Below are 21,834 nucleotides of genomic sequence, written 5' to 3'. Positions count from 1 at the left end.
CCAAGGTGCTCTTTCTCATAGAAAGTAATGCAAAATTGATTAATCCGCCCCAGACTTTTATAAAGAACCCCTAAAACAGCCATTTTACATGAATTTTACTATCTAAAGATCCATAAAATGAAAGCAATAAACAATGTACTGCAGTCACTCTATCAATCCATCAGTAGCTAAACCGGGTTCCACACAATCACAAAATCAAAACAAAAAAGCTCCAAAAACAAAAACGCAAAATAAATAGCAGAAACAGACAGACCTCAGCGTAACAAAATTGGAAGCGTAACACTCAAATTGGAAGTACTGTATACCACTCAAAACGGAGCGTGTTCGGCTTCCGAAAAACGTTCGCAAACTGGAACACTAACTTCCGGGTTTGCAGTGTTTGGGTTCCAAGTTGTTTGAGTACCAAGGCGTTTGAGAACCAAGGTGCCACTGTATATGAAAATGATGTACCAGTGGTACTTAACTCCAGTGAAAATAGCAAAAAATGTATAGAACAAGTACCAATATGCTGGAAATGTAAAGAAAAAGAAGGTACAGTACCTTTCATCATATGTGGTGGAATTGTAATGTAACTAAAAAAAAAAACCTCTGGGAAATGATACATAATGAAATGAGGGGGAATTGTTAAAAATAACCTTTGTTAAAAAAAACAACCAGAAGCCTTTTTATTAGGAATTATAGGTACCAAGATGACAAAGGAACAGAGGAAAGTGTTTGTGTATACTACAACGGCCGCTCGGATGTTACTCGCCCAGAGATGGGAGGAAGAGACAGCCCTGAGCAGAGAAGAATGGCAAACCAAGTTGATAGACTATGCTGAAATGCCAAATTAACTGGGAAGCTCAAGGAACCAAAAAGGCAAGAATTTTTTTAAATAGAATGGGAAATGTTTATAATCACACAAAATCATTGTAAACAGGTCAAAACATTAGGAGGATTTTAGACACACTTGTAGGTTTTTTTGATGTACCGTAGTTTTCCGTGTATAAGACGAGGTTATTTTATTTTAAAATGATTCTTAAAGGGGGGTTGCGTGTTATACACAGATAGTGGAGAGTTGGGACGTGGCTGTGGCGAGCAGGAGATTGTCAGCGGAGTTTTTGCGGGCGATTGGTGGGTGCAGCAAGTTCTGCTGGCTATAGGCTGCTGCGGTTTTAGGGCGGGCGCTCGGCGCTTGCTTTTGGCTGTTGTGCCGACGATTGGTTGGTTCGCCGTTGTGCGTGAGATTGGCTGTGGCGGTCTTTCGGCTGAGCTATTTTCGCCCCCCCCCCCCATAAAAGCTCAACAACTCTGGGCAATCTTACCCCAGTTTACACGAAAAAATACAGTATGTTTTATTTTCTATTTTCTCACCACCACCCCTTTATCTTTGAAAATCAATTTATATATGGAATGCCTCTCCCACCATGCGTTTGTGTCTCTTTGTCCTTCCTCCGGTGAGTCCTGGGGTTTCCCCCGATTTGATCCTCACAATGATTTGGTATCGTAGGCAAAAGGTTGAGAAGTCTGTCAGCCCGAGGGCCACGTGCCCCAAAACCCTCCAAGTGCCCTGATTTTCCAGGGACAGCCCCGGAATTACGAAAGCCATCCTGGCTTCTGATTTGCTCCCGGAAGGTCCCTATTCTTAGTGTTTTTAAGTGTCAGGTGTAACTTCAGCCTGAACACAGCAGAGTTTGCGCAGGTGTTTCCGGAAGCTTCTGGCGGTCCCTTAAATGACTAGACGTCTGGGCGCAGAATAAACTATATACAGGATTTATTAAAATAAAAGAAATCCAGAGTTTCTATGTACAACTTTAGAACTCAAAAACAAAGTGAAATAAATCCTTTCCTCTCTGTCTCTCTCTCAACCGATACAGCACCTCTCCTCCTACACTGACCACACTCACCACACCACGTACTGTGCTAGCTTTCTCTGATAACAGGTCTCAGTGCTGATCTCAACCAATGAGAGCGCAGTTACTAAGGCAGAAGTAGACCTTGGCTTTCTGCCCAGTGTTAATTGCTTGTCCTAGAGTTGATTGTGTGAAGAAGCAATCTGATGGTTTCTCATGCTACTAATTTAGCAAAACCCGAACACCTATTTCCCCCACTGTTGCTGCCGCTGCCGAGCTCAGGGAGGAAGATGAGCCGGCGCTTGTCCTGACCGCTGGCTGAGAGGGCTCTCCATGGCAGCTGCTTCCGGCCTCTTCCTTTGGGCAGCTCATCGCGGCTGCTGGAGGAGGAGAGGCTGCGGCCATCAAGGCCCAGCCTCATGCGACGCACCAGCCCTGAGAGGCGGGCCGAGGGCAGGGCCACCCTGGGCCGGAAGAAAGGGGGAGCGGGGGTCAAGGAGTCTTGATTTAAAAAGGATAATACTTTGCGCACCTGCGTCTAACCTTGCCCCTTTCTAAAATTCATTTATTGCTGTGTGCGCTTTTTTTTTTGTCAATCTACCAAATAATGAAATGAGATGAAATCGGGGTTTTCTCAGCACGGTGGAGGGCTTCTGAGCTGTGTCCTGTTGGTTTCGGGGGTGCTGGTGTTAACCCTTCTTCTTATTGAAAATGCTCTGGGGGACAATGACAAAGAATGGGGGGGGTTGAGGAGGGTCGGAGGAGAGATAAATGTCCCAGTTCTCATCTGGGGTATATTGGGATGGGCAATGTTACAGCGGTTGTGTTCTAGTGGTCAGCAGAGGCCAGAGTTAATTCTGTGTCCAAGGCAGCTGTCTACCAGCTCCATCTGGTACGCAGGATGAAACCCTCCCTGCCCGCAGAGTGTCTCGTGTCGCGAGAGTGGTGCATGCTCTGGTTATCTCCTGCTTGAGCTACTGCCATGCGCTCTACGTGGGGCTACCTTGGAAGGTGACCCGGAAACTGCAACTAATCCAGAATGCGGCACCTAGACTGGTGACTGGGAGTGGCGCATAGCTGCCAAGTCTCCCGTATTCCCCGGGAAATCCCCGTTTTTCCAGCTGTTCCTAGCTGAAAAAATGGATTTTTTTTTGTTTTTCCCCGGTTTATTCTGGCGCGGCGGCCATTTTGAAACTGGGCGGAGCATGCTCAGAAGCGACTTTTGATGCTGCTCCGCCCAGTTCCAAAATGGTAGCAGCGCTACTTCCGGTCTGCTATTTTCACCCGGTCCCTTATTTCTCTGACAGCAACTTGGCAGGTATGGCTTAAGTTGAGATTCCTGCATTGCAGGCGGTTAGGCGAGATGAGTCCCGCTCTATTCTGCCTTAGTCTCGGACAGCAACTTGGCAGGTATGGAGTGGCGGCCGGTACCATATAACACCATTCCTGAAACACCTACATTGGCTCCCAGTATGTTTCCGAGCACAATTCAAAGGGTTGGTGCTGACCCTGAAAGTCGTAAACAGCCTCGGCGCAGTATACCTGAAGGAGTGTCTCCATCGCCATTGTTCTGCCCAGACACTGAGGTCCAGCTCTGAGGGCCTTCTGGCGGTTCCCTCCCTGTGAGAAGTGAGGTTACAGGGAACCAGGCAGAGGGCCTTCTCGGTGGTGGCGCTCACCCTGTGGAACGCCCTCCCATCAGATGTCAAGGGAATAAACAACGACAGTGGTACCTTGGTACTTGAACGGCTTGGCTCCCAAATAAATTGGCTCCCAAACACCGCAAACCTGGAAGTAAGTGTTCCGGTTTGCGGACGTTTTTTGGAAGCCGAACGTCCGACGCTCCTGCAGCCAATTGAAAGCCACGCCTTGATTTTTGAACCATTTAGGGAGTTGAACGGACTCCCAGAACGGATTAACTTTGAGAACCAAGGTGCCACTGTATCGGACTTTTAGATGACATCTGAAGGCAATCCTGTTTAGCGAAGTGTTTAATGTTTGATGTTTTATCGTGTTTTTAATATTCTGTTGGGAGCCGCCCAGAGTGGCTGGGGAAACGCAGCCAGATGGGCGGGGTATAAACAATGAATTATTATTATTATTATTATTATTATTATTATTATTATTATTATTATTATTATTATGTCCAACCCCCACTGAGCTACGGCTTCTGTACAATGCCCTTTCTGGTTCTGTAACTTGTTGTGGAGTTTAAGTTTGAAACTACAATTCTATGAACCAGGGGTCCTAAGGTCCTCCATGAATGTTACACAGGCTGCAGAAATGAGCGCTATTCGCACAGATGCTGATGCCCTTCATCTTCTGGGTTGGAACGTCATGGAAGATCCTTGGGTAGAATCGCCAATAGGACCTCTGTGAAGACCCCATCCCTGCTTCACGGGGCAGCAGCCAGGACCCCAGCTCCCGACGGAATGTTGCCGCTCCCTCTCCAGCTCAATGGAATCCGACTTCCCGCGAACACCAGGCAAAGTCTCTCCTTGTGTCCAGCAGGAAAAAAGCAAAAGACCCCGAAAGCGACAGGCTGCACAGACAGGCTCCCTCTGACTCTCCAAGCAGTGACCTCACGCTAGATTAATGTGGAACAGCCTGGTGCTTGATGGAGGAGGGGGAGATTTGGCAGCTGAGATGTTAATAGTCCCCCCCTGCATTGTGCAACACTCGGGGCCTCACAGGATCCTGGTCCCAGGATCTGGTCTGAAGGCACCGCCTTGCTGAAGCTAAGCAGGTCCCAGATGGGTTGGTTCCTGGGTGGGAGACGTCCCGGGAACCATGTTTTTGCTGCCCTGGGGGGTCCCACGACGGAGGAATGGTGTAATAAAATGATCAGCCGTGTTGCAATGTTGATTGCGTGAGTTAAAGAGACATACACAAGAGGGGAAAAGTCCCCCCTTTGTTGCCCTGTGTTTTGGTTGGAGGGTGATCCTTTTCATAGAATCATAGAATCCTAGAGTTGGAAGAGACCACAAGGGCCATCCAGTCCAGCCCCCTGCCAAGCAGGAAACATCATCAAAGCATTATTGACATATGCCTGTCAAGCCTCTGCTTAAAGACCTCCGAAGAAGGAGACTCCACCACACGCCTTGGTAGCAAATTCCACTGCCGAACAGCTCTTACTGTCAGGAAGTTCTTTCTAATGTTTAGGTGGAATCTTTTTCATGCGGAGGTTAACCAAACTGCATTGATGTGCACGGATAAAACAACCGCAACACAAGATTCTTGACACCGGCACGTGGATTGTCCCCAAAAGCAACAGACTATCACACCAAGACTACCTTGCAGGTGGCTGGGCTAGAAGACCCTCTGGTAATAATAATAATAATAATAATAATAATAATAATAATAATAATAATAATAAATTATTTACACCCTGCTAGAGTGGGTTTCCCCAGCCACTCTGGGCGGCATAAGAAAAAAATATTTAAAATGCGATAAAACATCAAACATTAAAAACTTCCCTAAACAGGGCTGCCTTCAGATGTCTTCTAAAAGTCAGATAGTTGGACCTCCGTGTCTGGGCTGAACGATGGGGGTGGAGACGCTCGTTCAGGTCTACTGGGCCGCTTAGGGGTTTAAAGGTCAGCACCAACACTTTGAATTGTGCTCGGAAACGGCCTGAGAGCCAATGTAGGTCTTTCAGGACCGGGGTTATATGGTCTCGGCGGCCACTCCCAGTTGCCAGTTTGGCTGCCGCATTCTGGATTAGTTGTAGTTTCCGGGTCACCTTCAAAGGCAGCCCCACGGAGAGCGCATTGCAGTAGCCCAAGCGGGAGATAACCAGAGCATGCACCACTCTGGAGAGACAGTCTGCCGGCAGGGAGGGTGGACACTGAATTGACCTGCGCCTCCATGGACATGACTCTTAGGCTGCACACCTAGTCCTTGAGGGGCACAGTTGCCCCATTCAGGACCAGGGAGTCCTCCACACCTGCCTGCCCCCCTGGCCCCCATGCTTCCAACTCTACAATTCTACGATGGGTGGACTGTGGCACACTTTGCCCCTCTACAAAGAGGGCAAGACCAACACTAGAGATTTTCTTACCCGCTCTTTTTCCTGCCTTCATCTCTTTTATGTCCCTAAACTGCTGGTTCACAAAGTATCCTGTCCCCCCGCCCCCGTCAACATCCCTACCACCATCTTCCCAAGCTAACACCCTTGCATGTTCAGATCCTTTCCTTCCTAGTCAGAGAAGGAGCTTGCAAGCAATTAAGTGCCTGGATTTCATGGCCCAGAATCCTGATTTTTGGCAGCCAGTTCTGTGGCACCACCAGCTCTACAAGCAGATCTAGGGAAGTATGACCAGTTCGGTCGCTCTGGGCGCAGAGCTTCTGTGGCACCACACCAGCAACGACACCCAATGGAAGGTGAGAAGCAGGGGGAGGACGCCATATTTTGGCGTCGCAGAGGGTGCCACCGAAATTCGGGACACAGGCTTCCCACTGATCTTTAAGGTCTGCTTCTGCATTGAACATGTAAAGCACTATAATACTGTTCAACAGTCATGGCACACGCCCCCCCCCCCCCCCAGGAATCCTTGGAACTGTAGTTTTTTTAGGGTGCTCAGGAGCCCGTGGAATGCCGACACTGATGGGGCAGAGCATTTTGCAAACCGCCTCTGTGTTACCACCAAATCATGGCAAGATTAAGCAGGTTCCTTCCGTATCTGAAGAAGTGTGCATGCACACGAAAGCTCATACCAAAATAAAAACTTAGTTGGTCTTTAAGGTGCTACTGAAGGAATTTTTTTATTTTACTTCGACCCAGACCAGCACGGCTACCTACCTGTAACCAGGTTCCTTCAGTTGATGCCTTTAATGCAGAGCAGTGGCGTAGCATTTGGAGGTGCGAGAGGGGCTAGTTGCATTGCGGGGGGAGCAGCCCAGGCCCCAGCATGTCTCTCTGTGGGCATCAGGGGGATTTGCCCACTCAGGGTTGCGTTGGCCCGCTGGCTGGCCTCCCCCCTGCGTGGGCAGGTAGGTACCACTTGGCTCCTGTGAGAGCAGGGTCATTCCAACAGTGTCAGCTGCTTGCCCGCCCCGGGCTCCAGCAACCCACGCTATGCCACTGCTGGAGAGCGAAGGGGGAGATGGTTTTCCAGATAAGCTGCCGACCCTGAAACCCGGCTCTCAGCAACTGTGGCACTCTGCACCTCCAAACTAGCTGCCAGGGAAACCCCGCAGGAAGTGCATTGCAGTAGTCCGGACGTGAGATAACCTATGCATATACATCACGATGGCCAAAGTTGCCCCCATTCAGGCTAAAGGTGCGGATGGTTTAAAGCACACAGCTCCCTCAAAGAAACCTAGGCACTGCCATTTGTTAAAGGTGCAGGGAATTGTAGCTCAGTGAGGGGCAAACTACAGTTCCCGGTGTTATTTGGTGGGAAGTGATGTGCTTTAGACGTACGGCGTGCTCCACCCATCTGTGGGCTCCCCAGAGTGCGCCCGTGGCTTTCTGCATGCAACTCATTCCGCATCGCCCCTACCTGCTACCCCCCCAAAAAAACCAGGTCTTTATTTGAGGCATGTTGCACCCAGGAGTACGTCCTTTCAATGCTGATTGCATCGAGGGAAATGAGTCTTAATTCCTGATTCTTTCAGGAAGCAGGGGATTTGGGGCTGCGGCTGAGAGCATGCAAGAGCCTGGGCTGCCTTCCACCTGCCCAACTGTGTCTAGCAAAGAGGGGAGCCCGAACACAAACGTTTCCTTTGCTCCAAGCTTCCCCCCAAAAAACAAACTCTTTCTCCCCATGTGGCAAAGCAAATGATTGTACTATTCTGCCATCTACATGTTCAGGCAAATATGTCCATTTCAGGATTTCTCTCAGGGATTGTGGCCTCGACATTTCCACACCTTTCTGCAAATTAGGGACACACTGCTTGGCTTTGAGATTTGAATTGCAAAATTCGGGAAAGGGGGAATTTGAAATGGGGGGGGGGGAAGGCTGAATTTCTGTTCACGTGGGGTTTTAGAAAGTGCAAGCAGGTTTGCCTTTACATGCAAACGGTATCGGATTTTCCTCCCATCATAGAATCGCAGAGTTGGAAGGGGCACCCAAGAGTCCTCTAGTCCAACCCCCCTGCAATGGCGGAATCTCAGCCAAAGCTGGCTCCTGGGCAGGAATGGTGGAGTTTCCTGGGGGCATGCTACGGCTGGTGCAGGTGGAGGGGCCTGGCTGGGCAGGTGGAGTCCGGTCCTGGTCCCCCCGCCCCCCGCCATGCCCCTTTCCCAAATAGGCACTGGCAACCCATGCTATGCCACAGGCAATGCAGCTGAAATTTGGTGTTTCCCTCGGCCTCTAACACTCAATCCTACAGCATTGTTGTGCCAGTTGTCGTAGACAAAGGTTTCCCAAACTCAGGTCTCCAGCTGTTTTGGGGAACTTCTATAAGTCCCATCATCCCTAGCTAGCAGAACCAGTGACCAGGGACGCTGGGAACTGTGATCGGAAAACAGCTGGAGGCCCAAGTTTGGGAAACCCTCGTAGACAGTCCTGAACTGGATGGAACCAATGACCTGACTTAGCATACTGTTCCCATTTAGGCCCTTTGATTCAGAACCATGAGGACTAGAAAACTGCTTTGTTTTTAGGGAACACAGATCATAGCTCATAGGTAGGGCTCCTGCTCTTTGCTTCACCAGGTATCGTTTAATGTCAGTCTGTGTAGGTCGGCGACAGAGTACGCAAACTCCCCGGTTTCACAAAGCGCTTTTGCCCCGCCTGGTGAAGAGCTTTGTGGAACCCTGAGGCTGGCGCCCATGAAAAGTTTCCAGCTGCTTAGAAAAACCTCCTCTCCAACCTTGGGAGCGCAGGCAGGCAGTGGGGGTTTCGCTGCCCACCAGACTTTCCCTGTACCCACCCATTTAAGGGGAACAATAGACAGGCCAAATTGCCTTTCTCTCTTCTTTCATTCATTCCCAGCGAAGCCCTCTCTCCTTCCCACTGCAAGGCCCTTTGAAGTCGAGGGATGTGTTATTAATTTTTCCCCTCTGCCACCCACAGCCTTTCACGCCTGGAGTCGAGAAGCTGTCATGGGGAGGGGAAAGTGGGGGAGGAGGGAAGGAGGCAGGCGGCTGTCCAGGGTCTCCAGGCCCAACAGAACCAGGGTGCCAAGGAGACCCCAGCCCCTGCTTTTGAAAGCCCCCCTCCCCACCGGCTAAACCCTTCCACCTTATGCCCCCCCCCACCGGCCTACTCCCAGCCTTGAAGTTAAAAACTTTTGGCTGAAGAATTCAGCAGCCTTCCTCCCTCTCTCTACCCCCTCCTCTTCTCCCTCCTCCCCCCCAGAACCCCTTCTCAAGCTTCAAGGACCTCCCCCTGCCCGATTTGGATGCTCTCTCCTCCTTTCCTCCAAAAAGGCTGTGATTCCCCCCCTCTCTCCCCCACCCCCCCACACTCCTGCCCGGCTCAGAACTTAAACAAAGAAATCCACGGCTCATCTTTGGAATTCTAGGATCAAGAAGGTATCTGTAAAACTTCTATCTATTCTTTTTTAAAACATCGCTCCAGATTTGGTTAGAGGGTTGGCGGGGTGGGTGGGGGGACGGACACCCGCCAGGAAAACTATTCCAGTGACTTTTGCAAATGGGGCGGGTGGGTTTCCTTTGCAGCTCTTTGCTGCGCCGTCCTTTGTGTCCCCCCCTCTCCCTTCTTCTCTCTGCCCCCCCCCACCCCGTTTTCTTTGTTCACTTCTGACATTCCTCAGCCATGGTCTTTCTTCCCCGATCCCACCCAGGAGAAGGCTAGCAACCCAAGAGACCCCTCTTCGAGATACCGTTCTCTCCACTTTTTTGGGGGGGGATGAGTGGGGGGATCCTTTTGGGAATGACACGAAAGCCCTCCTCTCTTACCCCCCAACCACTCAAAACTGTGTAAGGGGGCTTCGAAAGAGTTTCCCACGGGCACCAAAAAAAGAAACCTCGCGCTCGCAGTGGGATTTTCCGTCTTCTTGTCGCGGATCGCACGAGTGAGTCTGTCTGGTTTCAATATTTTTTATTTTTTTAAAGCCAGCCTCCCTCTCTCCCTCTCTCCCTCCCCGCACCATTGACAAGGAGGTAAGATTTGGTCCTCTCTCATCCGGGCGTGATCTCGGAGACCTAAACTGAGATTTCGAATTGGGATGTGGCGGGACACAGCCGCTTCCCCAGTGCAAGTACGTCTGGACGCTCTCGTCGTGCGCCCTGGCGCACGGCTCCCATTCATTGCGCAGGGACCTCTTGTGCCGGCGTGTGCGCGCATGTGTTTGTGTTGCTCGCTTGCGTGGGGTTCCTGCATGCCTTGCCTACCTTAGATTGCTCTGGGGGTGCTGCACCCACACCCCCATTCCCCGTGGTGGCCCCGAATCGCCCCGGATCCCCTCTCCCAGCCCTGGAGCAGACAAACGCAGCAGCGCATAGCAGGGCAAGGCAGATCCGAAGGGGTCTCTTTGTTCCTCTTCATGCTTCCTCCCCCCTGCTCATTTTTAGGAAGGCGGGGGGGGGGGTTTAAGCTTTCTCACATGTTGCTCTGAGAGCCTCTGGCATGCCTACCCCCCTCGGTGCTGCTGGGAGAGATTTGCAAAATGGGTGACACCCTCCCCTTCCCGGGGAGTTGAATATGTGAGAACTGTTCTGTTTGCAACTTGAATAAAATATTTCTTTTGGGGGGGGGCAGTTAAGCCCCGCCCTGCATGATATCGTGCACGCACACCATTGGAATGGCAATCCCCATTAATTTTCTGCCCCCCCGTACCCTCAAATATTTTATTGGGGAGGACCAAAGGGGGCCTCGGCCCCGAGGAGTTGCCTTCTATGGTTTGCAACATCAACTAGTTTTGTTTTGGGGGCGCGTTCTTCTTGGTGAGTCGTGGGAGAGGAGAGGTTGGGGGGTTTGATGAGGATGGCGGGGGGGGGTTCCCTGCTTCTGATGAGGGGCATTGAATGGGCGCACATCCGGAGCAAAGTTTGTGGGGAGAGAAAGTAGCTCCGAGGCCTTCCTGTGCTCCTGCTCTGCCCGCCAAGCGCCCCACATTCCAAGGTGACCGTCTGAGTGGGGAGATTCGCACATGACGAGGCGCCCATGCGTGGAGTGCCATTGCAGATCAAACTGGAAGAGGGGCATAGCCCAGTGGTGTGTGTGTGTGTGTGTGTGTCAGGAGGTCTTGAATTTGATCCCAGCATCTCTAGAAAGCAACTACCAGGACCAGCAATCTGACTCGGTCTAAGACAGCTTCTGAATCACTCATGAGGACTAGAATCTTAGGTCGCTCCCAGACAATCTGTTCCATGAGCACGCAGCCTGATAAAATAATAACATGACACAAGTATCGTTACCCTTCCTCCGTTGCCTTCTGGTTGGGCTCGCCGCCAGCTCTGCCTCCCAAATCCAGAAGGAACCGGGTTCTATCCTCTGGGCAGTGCTGTGAGAGAAATCCTGGGCAGCCACTGCCAGTCCGTGTGGTAGACCAGTGTTTGGGAAAACCCTGATCCCAAACTTGGGTCTCCAGCTGTTGTTGGACTACAACTCCCATCCTCCCAGCTCGCAGGCCCAGGGGTCAGGGATGGTGGGTCTGTGGTCCAAAAACAGCTGAAGACCCAAGTTTGGGAAACACTTGTGTAGAGACGCCATATAAGGCAGATTTCTAAGTTTCCTGGGAGCCACTTGGAGAACTTTCAAGTGCAATGCTCCCCACTCATGTGCTTTTATGTGCCCCTTCGTGCATGTTGAAGATTTGGCAGATGTGCTTGTGCCTGCACAGAACTGGCCTCAAGCATGGAGTTGCCAGAATAAGGCTCCCTACATGTAAAGGCATTTGGGCCAGGCCCCAATCACTGCATGCAGCACATCTAAGAACAGACCCGTCTTGAATATTCAAAGTGCTTCGTAGAATCTTTACAATGACCCTGCAAGGCGGGCCAGTAATAGAATCCCTGGGAAAGCAGAGAGGAGGCAGAGAGGTAGCATATGGACTAGTGTCATGGCTGCGCAGACCAGTCGGACGCTGCTCTGGCTCTCAGGATCCCTTACAAACAGCCCTGTAAAGTAGCCTAATAACCATTCCTACATGATACAGGAGAGGGACAAGAGTATTTGCTGAAAGCTGCTTTATGCTGAGTTCATGACCAGAGGTGAGATTTGAACTCGGCTCTCGCTATTTCTGCTCATCCGTGTGAGACGCTGCTATGGGCCTGAGGGATTTTATTTCCCCTTCGTCTCAGAACACGGGCTGCCCTCTTCCTCGGAGCAAGGTGCTCAGTTTGTTTCTGGGCCCAATTCAGGGAGTTTCATGCTAGTGTTTCCAGCTAAACTCAATGACTTCCTGCATTGCAGGGGATTGGACTAGATGACCCCTTGGGGGGTTTCCTTCCAACTCCACAATTATGTGATGGTTCTATGAATTAGGACCCAAATATCTGAGAGGCTACCTCCTTCCCAAACAGATGTTCCTTGGGTATTAAGATCCGAAGTGGAGCAGAGACAAACATTTGGTAGTTCTGCCACCATCAGAAGTTTGGAGGAGTGCATAGCTGCCAAGTTTTCGCTTTTCTCGCGAGGAAGCCTATTCAGCATAAGGGAAAATCCCTGTAAAAAAGGGATAACTTGGCAGCTATGGGAGGAGTGTGCTGTGGCAACTTCGTTGTATAGTTTTCATTGCATACTAAAGATGCACTTATTTAGTCTGTATATACCTGAAATATATATGTATTTGCAGAAAAACACCCCCTTCCTGTGACTATATTTTGTTTTAAACCGTTTGAATGTTGTACCTGTAAATTGCTGCGGCCTGCCCTGGGACATTATTATTATTATTATTATTATTATTATTATTATTAGTTAAATGTCTATACCATTCGTTCTCTGAAGACCTAATAAATCAAATTACAGTCGTACCTTGGATCTTGAATGCCTTGGCTCCCGAACAAATCGGCTCCCAAACACTGCAAACTCGGATGCCCATTCCCTGATTTCTTTCCTTGTGTCAAATGCCAATTCGCCAAACCATCTGGGCATGTGCAATGACTGCTTGAATTGTACACACCTCAACTTCATCATTCTCATTCCTTTGCTTATATTTCCAGCACTGCCTGCGGTTTCATTTGACTGTAATATTTTCTCAGATAACCCGAAAAGGGTCTCCACTTTTTCGCAAACATTCCGTCTTTTGGGTCTCTTATTTTTGCTGTCAGTTTTGCCATCTCCTTATACAGTCATACCTTGGATCCCCCAAACGCCTTGCGAGTCGGACATTTTGGCTCCCGAATGCCGCAAACCTGGAAGTGAGTGTTCCGGTTTGCAAACGTTCTTTGGAACCCGAACATCTGACGGGGCTTCCATGGCTTCTGAATGGCTGCAGGAGCTTCCTGCAGCCAATCAGAAGCCGCACCTTGGTTTCCGAACATTTTGGAAGTCGAATGGACTTCTGGAACAGATTCCGTCCAACTTCCGAGGTACTACTGTAGTCCAATCGTTCTAAAGTCCTCTTTCATTTCAACTACTTCCCATTTCTGCGCATACAGAATTCTGGCTGCAGTGGCAGCAATTGTTGTTGTCGTTTAGTTGTGTCCGACTCTTTGTGACCCCATGGACCATAGCACGCCAGGCACTCCTGTCTTCAGCAATACATAAACAATATAACCAACTTTTTGGGGGACCACGTGACCTTCGTCTTGGCAAAGGCACTCCCATCCCTTTACCTTCCTTTACACAGGATTTGGCTCACTTGCGCAATCTTGAATTAACTCAGATTTTTTATGCAGAAACCTTGCAGCTCTGAGACAGACAGTAGCTAGGGCAGTAGGCGAGGGCCTGGGTTCAAATTTTCACATAGGTATGGAACTCGCTAGATGATCATATGTGAGTCAGGCTCTCAAAGTAGTCTAATTTGCCCAATGATGTGGATTCTCCCCATCCCAAAAAAAGCTGAATTAGATTTTTGTCTGGGCAATTAGCATTGGGGGAATTCAGCTTGCATTGAGACATTTCTCTGATGGCCTAGAGAGCGATCTAATTTAGCATGTTTACTTTACTTGCATTTTGTAAACAAAGCTAAAAGCTATGGGGAGGAAAAAAAACTTGGTGTGTTATTGTTTGTGCAGTTGGAACCCATTCCTTGTTACTTATGACATGGATTCCCCCCTCCCCCCCCCCGAAAAATTAACGGCTTGGGGAAAGGTCCAGAAAATTCTTGGTTTGGGAAAAGCGACCCCCCTACATCATGAAGCCCACCTCACAGGGTTGTTGTGATGATTAAATGTACTGTTTTTTGTTTGCAAGAGAAACTATAGTCTGTTTTATCATTGCAAGGAAACAAAGCAGGCTGCCTTCTTCCATGGGTACAGTCAAGCCACTGGGCTTTCTATACCACACTGAGGGTAGTTAATCTTTCTCTCCCTCTCTTGGCTTAAGAGAGACCCCAAGGGGTGTCTAGTACAAGGGTCATTTAGAACAACCTGCAATGCAGAAACCCCCATTTCCGCCATCGTCCGAGGAAGTCTGTTCCACTGTTGAACAGCTCTTACCATCAGAAAGCTCTTCCTGATGTTGATCCGGAATCTTCTTTCATGTAACTTGAAGCCATGGGTTCGAGTCCTGCTCCCATCCAGACCAGGAGGAAACAAGCTTGCTCCATCTTCCATGTGGCACTCCTGTAGATACTTGGAGATGGCTCTCATATCTCCTCTCAGTCTCCTCTTTTCCAGGCCAAACACCCCCAGCTCCTTCAACTGTTCCTCATCAGGCTTGGTTTCCAGGCCCTTGATCATCTCGGTCGCCCTCCTCTGCACACCTTCCAGCTTGTCAACATCCTTCTTAAATTGTGATGCCCAGAATTGGACATGGCATTCCAGGTGTGATCTGAGCAAGGCAGAATAGAGGGGGACTTTGACTTCCCTTGATCTGGACACTAGACTTCTGTTGATGCCCCCTAGAATAACATTAGGTTTTTTTTGCTGCTGCATCACACTGTGGACTCATGTTAAGCTCGTGGTCCTCCAAGACCCCCAGATCCTTTCAACATGTACTGCTAGAAAGTCAGGTGTCCCCAATTTTATATCCGCGCAGCTGGTTTTTTTTCTGTTTAAGTGTAAACTCTGACATTTGTCATTCTTGAAGGTCACCTTGAATTCTGATTCTGGTTTCTGCGGCATCAGCTACCCTTCCCAGTTTAGTGAAAACGAGCCACTCTGAAATCAGCTGAGGAGGGTATCCTGACCGGCTCCCCCCAGGTCAGATCTGTGCCGTTCTGCCTTCACAGGCAACCCCCTTCCCCATGCCTCACGCCATCTCTGTCGGGGTCTCTGTCTCGCTGAGATCTGGGCACTAAGCCCCTCTCCCATTTCCTTTCCTTGGGAATCCAGCCGAGCCAGAGCTGCGCTGATTGACTGGAATGCCCATTCATTTTTCGTTTCCCTTCTTCTTAAGGGCACTCTTCCATGCTCCCCATCACGTTAATCCCAATTCAGAGGGGCGCGTCATGACCTCAAAGGGATTCCAGAGCAAGATAAACCGGAGATGTTTACTACGGTTGCCCAAATTGGGAAGAGGGAAAGGGCAGGCATGTCTTGAGCAGATAACCAGAGCTTCTCAAAAATGCGTTTGACTGTGATAGTGGTCCCATGTGACTGAGAGCGCCTGATGAGATCCATTTAAGAGGGGGATGCGGGTGGCGCTGTGGTCTAAACCACCTAGCCTCTTGGGCTTGCCAATCGGAAGGTCGGCGGTTCTAATCCCCGTGACGGGGTGAGCTCCTGTTGCTCTGTCCCAGCTCCTGTCAACCTAGCAGTTCGAAAGCACGCCAGCGCAAGTAGATAAATAGGTACCACTGCGGTGGGAAGGTAAACACCGTTTCCGTGTGCTCTGGTTTCTGTCACGGTGTCCCGTTGTGCCAGAAGCGGTTTAGTCCTGCTGGTCACATGACCCAGAAAGCCGTCTGTGGACAAACTCCGGCTCCTTCGGCCTGAAAGCGAGATGGGCGCCGCAACCCCATAGTCGCCTTTGGCTGAAGCTGAGGCTCCAATACTTTGGCCACCTCATGAGAAGAGAAGACTCCCTGGAAAAGACCCTGATGCTGGGAAAGATGGTGGGCAGAAGGAGAAGGGGACGACAGAGGACGAGATGGTTGGACAGTGTTTTTGAAGCTACCAACATGAGTCTGACCAAACTGTGGGCGGCAGTGGAAGACAGGAATGCCTTAGGTCGTCGTGACCGACTCTGGGGTTGCGGCGCTCATCTCGCTCTATTGGCCGAGGGAGCCGGCGTACAGCTTCCAGGTCATGACCAAGCCGCTTCTGGCAAACCAGAGCAGCACATGGAAGTCATTTACCTTCCCGCCGGAACAGTACCTATTTATCTACTTGCATTTTGGGCGTGCTTTCGAACTGCTAGGTTGGCAGGAGCTAGGACCGAGCAACGGGAGCTCACCCCGTCGCGGGGATTCGAACCGACGAACTTCTGATCGGCAAGCCCTAGGTTCTATGGTTTAACCCACAGTGCCACCCGCATCCCACAAGGGATGCTAGCAGACCCCTATTCCCCTCGTGAAACTACAGTCCTCACAGTGGTTTAAACCCCACTTCTGCAAGGAGAATAACATACCCTCTAAGTGTCCCTATTTTCCAGGGGCATCCCTGATTTATAGAAGCCGTCCCAGTTTCTGATTTGATCCCGGAACATCCCGCTTTTTGCTTAGGTAAACGTACCCCTGACCGTTAGGTCCAGTCGTGAATGACTCTGGGGGTGCACACTCATTTCGCTCTGTACGCCGAGGGAGCCGGCGTTTGTCCGCAGACAGCTTCCGGGTCATGTGGCCAGCAGGACTAAGCTGCTTCTGGTGAACCAGAGCAGCGCACGGAAACGCTGTTTACCCGCCGGAGCGGCACCTACCGGTATTTATCTACTTGCACTTTGACGTGCTTTCGAACTGCTAGGTTGGCAGAAGCTGGGACCGAGCAACGGGAGCTCACCCCATCGCGGGGATTCGAACCGCCGACCTTCTGATCGGCAAGCCCTAGGCTCTGTGGCTTAACCCACATCGCCACCCGTGTCCCACGCATTTTTCCTTAGGACACCCCTATTTTCATTGGAGAAATGTTGGAGGGGGTGGAGTTATTGGACCCTTGGCGAGCCGTCTGAAAGCAATCCTGTATAGGGAAGTTTTTTTTTGAAATGTTTAATGTTTTATTATGTTTCTATATATGTTGGAAGCTACCCAGAGTGGCCAGGATAACCCAGTCAGATCGGCGGGGTATAAATAATAAATTTATTATTGTTATTAAAATGGAATAGGATATCCCTATTTTCGGGGAAATGTTGGAGGTTATGCTAAATGACCCTTGGGCAGGGGCGTAGGAAGGGGGGAGCGGAGGGGGCGGCCCGTTCCTAGCTCCGTCGTTTGGGGGGCAGCACGAGCGGCGGTGCCGACACCCCGCTATATAGCGCACATGCACAGCATCGCTACGTAGCGAAACATGTGTCGTACGTAGTGACAGATATGCCATACATAGCGATGCTGCTCATGTGCTCTACGTAGCCCCGCCACACCCCCGGGTGCACGTCATGTTTGCCACTTTGGGTGCCCGAGCAACTTCCTACGCCACTGCCCTTGGGGTCCTTTCCAACTCTACGATTCTATGATGTCTTTGGGTGGCAGGTGAAAACTTTCTTCTATAACCAGACTTTTGGCTTTTAAGTGTCTGCGGCCTCCTCTGAGTGGATGGAATGTTCCAATTTGGACTTTTGAAAAAATATGAACAAGTTGGTTTTTTCTTTTACGTCCGTTTCAATGCATGTTTCTGATTGCATAAGTATCGTAAGTTGCTTTGAGTGTCCTTGGTTAAAATGTGGCCAATAAATTTCAGTTCTGGGCACCACAGTTCAAGAAGGATACTGACAAACTGGAACGTGTCCAGAAGAGGGCAACCAAAATGGTCAAAGGCCTGGAAACGATGCTTTATGAGGAACGGCTTAGGGAGCTGGGTATGTTTAGCCTGGAGAAGAGAAGGTCAAGGGGTGATATGATAGCCATGTTCAAATATATAAAAGGATGTCATATAGAGGAGGGAGAAAGGTTGTTTTCTGCTGCTCCAGAGAAGCAGACATGGAGCAATGGATTCAAACTACAAGAAGATTCCACCTAAATATTAGGAAGAACTTCCTGACAGTAAGAGCTGTTTGACAGTGGAATTTGCTGCCAAGAAGTGTGGTTGGAGTCTCCTTCTTTGGAGGTCTTTAAGCAGAGGCTTGACGGCCATCTGTCAGGAATGCTTTGATGGTGTTTCCTGCTTGGCAGGGGGTTGGACTGGATGGTCCTTGTGGTCTCTTCCAACTCTATGATTCCATGATTCTATTATATGAAATTTAATAAATAATGAGGAGGAGGAGGAGGAGGAGGAGGAGGAGGAGGAGGAGGAGGAGGGTAATAATCAAATTCCTAGATGTTTGATCCATGGAGTTAATTGAGGGCTTCCACCCAGGTAGGAATAGGCGAATCTCTCAATTTCAGCTTTTCTCTGTTTCTCATTTCTCCACACTTTGTTAGAGCTGCCATATGTCTGGAATTTCTGGGGCACAGCCGGAATACGGCAGTCGGAAACAGTCTCCGGGTGGAAATCGCTGAAAGGTCAGGGAAAACCCGGGCGTATGGCAACTCAAGTTGGAAATCTAGACTTTTGTGTCTGGATTTTCAGTTTTTTGAAATGTGGCAACCCTAGTTCCACATCAGTCTGCAAACTATTTTTTTTAAGTCCTCATAAAACCCTAGCACCCCTCTAGCAACATTGCTACTAAAATGCACTCTTTTGCAAAGACTTTTCTCCTGGTTATAGTGCATCATTGCAATTATGTTATTAATGCAAGTAGCTGCATTTCTAAGCATTGCTGTACACATTACTTGACTAGAGAAGTGCATTGCAAAATTCAGAAAACTGCGAATTTTCAAAGGCTAGCAACCTTTGGGTCTGTGCATTGTTTCGGAAAGTGCAAATTATAGTCTGTTTGCCTGTAATTGCAATCTGAATCGAGTTTCTCAGCCATCCCAACCATGCGGAGGATTGTAGACGAAGACTCTAAGGGGCTTGAGACGCCTTTTGTTTCGGATGCCATCCAGGTTGTAAACTTGCTGGGTGGTCTTCAGGTGGAATAACAAAGAGCTTTCCAGCTGGAATGCAAGCTCAAGAGGGGGTGGTCCATGTCACAGGAAAACACTAGGCTGGGTGCTTAAACCCAGGCACATAGGGAGTTGCTTTAGAACAGCTTGAAGTATTTGTCCACCTAGCTCCATATTGTCTGCTCTGTCTGGCAGCAGCTCTCCAGGGATGCAAATAGGGGACATTCTGCACTTGGAAATGCCAGGAGTCTTCTGTATGCAAAGCTGAGCTTCAGGCTGTCCCTGATAGTAATAATTCACAACAAAAAACGCTGATACGTTTTCATGAGGATGTTAATAATAATAATAATAATAATAATAATAATAATAATAATAATAATAATAGAAAAACAAACCATAAACTAATGTAGAGATTGTAGAAATCTAAACTGAATTTAAGGCTGGGCGAATGAGAAACAGAACGAAACCCAAACTGGCAGATTTGCAAAATTCCCTAGCTAGGGTCTTTCCCCCTGAATATAAAGCATGAGTCTTGCTCCCTCTTGCAGCCCTTGATTTCAATGTCAAAAATTAATCTCACAATCAGAGTATGGGTTGTTTGCTATAGGCTTCTGTTCCTTTGCTTCTTTCCCCTTCCACATGACTGATGTGCAGTCATGCGCATTGATGTGCTCCTATGTGCAGGGGGGTTGGACTAGATGACCCCTGAGTTCCCTTTCAACTCTTCTATGACTCTTTTTTCTGAATGCAATGAGACCTCTTTGTGCGGCATTGAGCTGGTGTGCATATATGCTCCCACACTCTGCCAAAACACCATGCCCTCAAACCAGGCACCCCCAAACTGTGGCCCTCCAGATGTTTTGGCCTACAACTCCCATGATCCTTAGCTAGCAGGACCAGTGGTCGGGGAAGATGGGAACTGTAGTCCAAAACATCTGGAGGGTCGAAGTTTGGGGATGCCTGCCTCAAACCATCTTGTTACAACCGTACACGGACCATCAAATCAATATTCAGGCCTAGTTCACGCTAAACTATGGTTTGTTAAAAACAACAACAACAACAAGCTAACCAGGACTTGTCGCACAGACAGTCAAGCAAACCGTGGCTGGTTCCCCCAAAGTTTGCTTTCATTTCCAGATTAGGATTCTGTAGCAACTTGGGTGGGGTGACTACACCATAGTTAAACTAAGCCGAGGTTTGCAAGCAGGCAATAAACCATGGTTTCAGAATGTGATGTGCTAGCAGGAAGCAAACCATGGTTAAGCTGCTGGAGCAAGGTTCCCACGTAACCATAAACCAGAGGTTTTAAACCTTTTTGGGTCCATGGCTCCTTTGACCAACTACGCTATTTCTATGACTACCAGACTTTTAGAGGACAAAGCAAAAAGATGAATTTTAACAAGGAGAAATGTAAAGTACTACACTTGGGCAAAAACGAAAAGAAAAGAAAGGCACAAATACAGGATGGGAGACACCTGGCTTGAGAGCAGTACATGTGAAAAGGATCTAGGAGTCTTGGTAGACCACAAACTTGACATGAGTCAGCAGTGTGATGCAGCAGCTAAAAAAGCCAATGCAATTCTGGGCTGCATCAATAGGAGTATAGTGTCTAGATCAAGGGAAGTAATAGTACCACTGTATTCTGCTCTGGTCAGACCTCACCTGGAGTACTGTGTCCAGTTCTGGGCACCACAGTTCAAGAAGGATACTGACAAGCTGGAACGTGTCCAGAAGAGGGCAACCAAAATGGTCAAAGGCCTGGAAACGATGCCTTATGAGGAACGGCTTAGGGAGCTGGGTATGTTTAGCCTGGAAAAGAGAAGATTAAGGGGTGATATTATAGCCATGTTCAAATATATAAAAGGATGCCATATAGAGGAGGGAGAAAGGTTGTTTTCTGCTGCTCCAGAGAAGCGGGCATGGAGCAATGGATTCAAACTACAAGAAAGAAGATTCCACCTAAACATTAGGAAGAACTTCCTGACAGTAAGAGACAGTGGAATTTGCTGCCAAGGAGTGTGGTGGAGTCTCCTTCTTTGGAGGTCTTTAAGCGGAGGCTTGACAGCCATCTGTCAGGAATGCTTTGATGGTGTTTCCTGCTTGGCAGGGGGTTGGACTGGATGGCCCTTGTGGTCTCTTCCAATTCTATGATTCTATCTGAAGGCAGCCCTGTTTAGGGAAGCTTTCAATGTTTAATAAATTATTGTATTTTAATACTTCTGTTGGAAGCCGCCCAGAGTGGCTGGGGAAACCCAGCCAGGTGGGCAGGGTATAAATAAAATTATTATTATTATTATTATTATTATTATTATTATTATTATTATTATCTCCTTTGTGGAGCGTTTTCCCCAGCCTCCTCTCCCCTCTCCTTGGGAGTCCTCTGGGCAGCCACTGCCGCCGTCCCTGGTCTCTGAGCTGCCCGTCCTGACCCAAAGAGAGGTGCCTCTTCACACTGCCCCACATGGCCCTGGGACTTGCCTGCCCATTCCCAACAGCAAGGGCTGGCGGTCTGGCGGTCTGGCTGGGCTCCCTCGCCCGCTTCCTTCCTTCCTCCCTCCGAGGCCACCTCAGCCCCTGGCACCCAGCACCCCCTGGCCAGCCCCAGAGGCACTATTCGCCTGGGGAGCTTGTAGCCAGGGCTGCTGCAACAAACAGCCATGCAAGCCTTTGGGAAGAAGAGACGCCAGAGGGCATCAGAGGAGGGAGGGAAGGGGGGAGGGGCAGAGGCCAGTTTTGCACAGAATACCTCTGACCATCATTCAAGGCACCCCAGGGTGCTATTGCACAAGAGTTGAAAACCCCTGCCCTAAACCAGTGGCGAAGCTACCTGCCCCTGCACTGGGAGTGGCGTACATCCAGGGACGTAGCTGGCACGCATCCCAGGGGCGTGGTGCACCACCTG

At 49.4% G+C, this 21,834-nt stretch overlaps 1 protein-coding gene across 1 annotated transcript in view; it reads left to right on the top strand.

Moving 5' to 3' along the window:
* Positions 1 to 9,242: 9,242 nt before the first annotated feature.
* FBN3 (fibrillin 3) overlaps positions 9,243 to 21,834 on the top strand; it is a 161,109-nt gene continuing 148,517 nt past the window's right edge. Inside the window, exon 1 of the mRNA XM_088673016.1 lies at positions 9,243 to 9,315. The gene's annotated coding sequence lies outside the window, so the exon portion shown is untranslated. The remainder of the gene's footprint in view (positions 9,316 to 21,834) is intronic.

The sequence above is a fragment of the Zootoca vivipara genome, chromosome 6 (assembly GCF_965207765.1).
Source record: "Zootoca vivipara chromosome 6, rZooViv2.hap1.1, whole genome shotgun sequence".
NCBI classification, from domain to species: domain Eukaryota; kingdom Metazoa; phylum Chordata; class Lepidosauria; order Squamata; family Lacertidae; genus Zootoca; species Zootoca vivipara.
Note: the sequence above shows the minus strand (reverse complement) of the source record. Positions and strands in the feature narration are given on the sequence as shown.